Raw genomic sequence first — 4,710 nt, forward strand, 5'->3', positions numbered from 1 at the left:
TCCCCACTCTCCCATTACTTTTCTCACCCTTTCATCCCCTTGCTCTTTACCCCCTCCCCTACCCCATCCCCCATCTCCCACCCCTGCCCCATTCCCCTAACCCTCAACCCCTTCAACGTTACTAGTTCCCAAGCAACTTGCAAGTGATCATCTCGTGCCCCCTTCCCCCACACATCCCCCTCCTTTTTTCTCCCCCCACTCCTACCCTATATCCTGGCGCCCAATTCACATTTTTTTCCGAATGTTTTCAATTAACCAAAGAAATTAAAACTTTTTTGTGTTGATTGGACAGCAAACATGTAAATTGGACGATACAAGTGTGCAGGTCTTGTCTGAGGTACAGAGTGTCATAATAAGGGAGTAAAAAGGGGGAGTGAACATGACTCGTGGGAAATATGTGATAATCCAACGGATTGAGTCTCTATTCCATTAATGAAATAATCACGTAATTTCCCGAACACTATTCGCTATATATAAATTTATATATGTATATATATATATATATGTATATGTATGAGAAGAGGAGGGGATGAAAATGTATAACAATGTTGATAGGTGAATTCATGGGTGTAATTTATTGAACGAGGGTATGGAGAACAAGTTTATTGTCGTGTTTCGTTTTATGTTTATTAATTATAAATAAAAATAGTAAATAGTTAATTGGCAGACAATTTATTGTACGAGAAACGGAGCGAAAATGAGTCGTTACTAGTGAGAAATTAATTTTTTTACGAAAGGGGTCAGGGCGAAGCGGGAAAATTTGAATTTTTGGCGGAGAAATTTTCAAACTCGATAGTAAATTTTTTTTAAGGCTGCGGTGTTTGGTAATTTTTTGAAAATGGGGTAAAATGGGCCGTGAAAATTTTTTTGAAAATTTATTTGGGCGCCAACTTACCCCATTTTTTTACAAACTATAATAAACTTCATATATATTGGGGTATTTGAAATAATTAGAGGTAAGAAAAAGGCGGGAGTGATATATTTGAATTGTTTTTATGAAAAAGTATAATTGGGGACAAGTTCGTGTTAAAAATACTAAAGATATGACAAAAATGTACTGGGGTCATCTTGTGGGGAATTTAATTTGGGATAACATTGTTAGAATACATATTTTGAGTATCTTGAATACTTCAGCAGTAATTTAAGTTCTTAGTTACTACTGCAATAGTGCTAAGAATTTTAGGTTTCAAATTTCAACAAAACTGAATTAATTGAATTTTTTTTTTTTAAATTAAAAATTTTTACGTCGAAAACGGCAACAGCAAATGCACACGGAGAAAAAAGTATAGTAAAAATTACAATACTATAGTAAAATTTACTAACAGATATGAAAAAATACATTCTGTATTGTAATTATTACTAAACGTTTAGTAAAATTTACTAGTTAGTAATAATTACATAATAAGATATTAAAAATTACTATACGTAATGTATTTTTTGCTAAGACGATTATATTTTTTACTATTTGTATAGCAAATTTTACTATCAAGTACTATTAATAAATACAAATTTAAGAAAGTTAATTTTCTAATACAATATAGGATTTGTTACTATACAAAATATTAAAAATTACTATACGCAATGTATTTTTTGCTAACACGATTATATTTTTTTACTATCTGTATAGTAAATTCTACTATGTATAGATAAAATTAAAAGTTGGTGGGGATAGCATATACAAAGATGTATTACAAGTTCTGAAACTTTTATTCAAAGGACACATCGGGCCGTCAGACATTGGAAAGAACTCGCACGCGGGAGATCAGGGTTCGAATCTCGGTTGAATCAAGTGATTTTTTAAAAAACAAAAATCCACACCAACACCAATACAGATGACAGAAATAATAATAATAATCAATAATAATAAAAAGTTGAAAAACTATTAAAAATTTAATTTTATTTTTTTCCATTCTAATATAGTAAAATTTACTAAACGGGATAGTAAAATTTACTAAACGACTTGTAAAATATGCTAATCTGTTTATGAATTTTTCATATAAATCATAAGCGTATCAACATTACTATTCAAATTTAGTAATTATTCTCATATTTTAGTAAAATTTACTATATTTTTTTCTCCGTGCAGTCTAGTATTTCCTCATTTTCAATTTCCACAGAATGAAGTCAGAAAAAAAATTTCAACATTTTTTTTATTTTTGATCCCCGCCGGGGATTCGAACCCTCGACCTCGGGATCTTGGAAAAATTTCTCACAGTTCAATAGACTGGGTATAAAAATATGTCCGTGTGAAAAATAAATAATCAGACACTACGTGATCATTTATTGTTACAAATATATAATAATGATATATATTAATAATAATATTGCCATGAGGTATATTAATATTTACAAAGGTGTTTAATTATCATAATTAACCCGGGTAAATTCCATTAATCCTCATTTTGTAATTTACTAATGTTAATAATGTTTAGTTAATTATCGTTATGTCCAACGTTGAATTATATTACATGTACTTGTAAATTTTAATTACTTTTGATAGCGTGGGTAATTAAGTAAATAATAATTAACCGATTTTTTTATGCTTCGTTTTGAAAAATAAAAATAAAAATTGCAATTGTGTGAATGAATAAAAAAAAATAGTAGCTTTGTAGACTCTCTAGATTGAAGTAACCGCGAGTTCGCGATTGATCGTGTCTTGAATTACGACCCAATAAAACCGTTTATTTGAATTAATTAAGAGTTTTTAAGCGGAGAAAACCTCTGAATTTTATGTAATGGATAATTATTATAATTAAGATCAAAAATATATATGACTTACATTTGAAATAAAAAATTCTCATTAACCTGCATAATTAATGTACACTTTAGTATTTATTTTCTGGCTTAAGCTTTAAATTACCGTGCTCATAAAAATGGATAAAAAAAATTAATCAACTCTTGAATTAAAAATTTAATTCCAACCTTTTCGGATTAAAATTTTTCAGCTGGAAATGTAAATTATTCTATTTATGTATAATCGTAATAAATTACCATTAATATTTAAATATTCGGAATTCATATATTTAGTCCAGGTCACGTTTCAATTAATTAATTATTTATCAAAAGAAAAATTTTAGTTTGCGTTTCAATAGATTTGAATTTTCAAAAATTTTTACTGATTCTTTTGGTCATATCTTCAAACCTATCAACTCTACGCACTTTTTTACTATGACCGATCTTGTAGCTGATAAAATTTCCTTTCCAATGACCACGTATGACGTCCAATTATCTCAGAAACTGGCCAAGAAATTACTAGTCAAAGTAAATTCAAAATCTCAAATTATAAATATATAAATCATAAAATTATTTTTCAAACGCTTTATCGACTATATCTTCAAAACGATCAATCCCACCCTAATTATCATGATAACCATTCTTGTAGCTTATTAAATTCCCTTTCCAACCATCACCCTAAATATCTAATTATCTCATAAACTCACCAAGATATCAAACATATATAAATTAAAAATAATAATTATGTCAAAAATTGTATAATTATTATTTTCCAAACACTTTAATCGACTATTTATCAAAAACTATCAATCCTACGCACTTGATCCTCCTTACCAATCTTGTAGCTTATTAAATTCCCTTTCCAACGACCGCCCTAAGCCTCCAATTATCTCAATAACTCACCGAGAAATCACTAATCCACCGAAATCCAAAACTACTAATTTTGAATATATATTAATAATTAAATTATTTCCAAACACTTGTATCGACTATATCTCAGAAACGATGAATCCCACACACTTTACCCTCCTTACCATTCTTGTAGCCAATAAAATTCCCTTTCCAACCACCACCCCAAGCATCTAATTATCGCGACAATTCATCATGATATCGCTAATCAAAGTTAATATCTCAGTTCAAAAATGAATAAATCTTCAAAATTCTATAAATTAAAATTTTATCTCAGTATAAAAACTTCTCTTTTGATAAATTGAGGCTTCTGCACTCCCTCTGAATAAATAAAAAAATTTTAATAATTCCTTTTATTTATAAAAGAGCAATCTCTTGATTAATAAATGGATGAATAATATCTTTTTTTTTTAAATCTTATTCTTATTTAATTCAATAATTCACTTTGAAGTTCCGTTAATCCGCGCGATTTAAAATTCTCAATAAATCTTATAAAATAATAAATGAACTCCGTTAATAAATAACTTTTTTTTTTTAATGTCTAATAAAAAAAAAATTATCGAGTACACGATCGATTAAAAATTCATATAAACAAATAATAATAATATTTCTGGTAAAATAACGAAAGTTTGAAGAATTTTTATATAAAAGCATTATCAAGGATGCAGCTCATCACCTCGTTGTCCCAGTTTCCGGTATATCATTTTTTTTTTTCTGTCTCTTCTTCATCTCCATTCTATTCTCTATATATTTATACATCGCGATTTTATGACATGACAAAACAATTTGTTTTTACCTCAAGTTTTATCTTTTTATTAAGAAGAAAAAAAAATGATAAATTTATTATTAGAATCCATTTTTTTTTTAAATTAAGATTGACATTAAAATGAAAATAATAAAGATGCTGATAAGTAGACTGAAAAAAATATATGAGATTGTGGAATCAGTAGAGGGGGAGGTGATAAAAATATATATTTGTATGTATATATGGATATATATGTTAATGTATGTAAATATATGGTAATGCTTGTAAATATATAAGGAAGTAGTTAATATATATTAAGGAAA

Source organism: Microplitis mediator, chromosome 1, assembly GCF_029852145.1.
Source record: "Microplitis mediator isolate UGA2020A chromosome 1, iyMicMedi2.1, whole genome shotgun sequence".
Taxonomy (NCBI): Eukaryota; Metazoa; Arthropoda; class Insecta; order Hymenoptera; family Braconidae; genus Microplitis; species Microplitis mediator.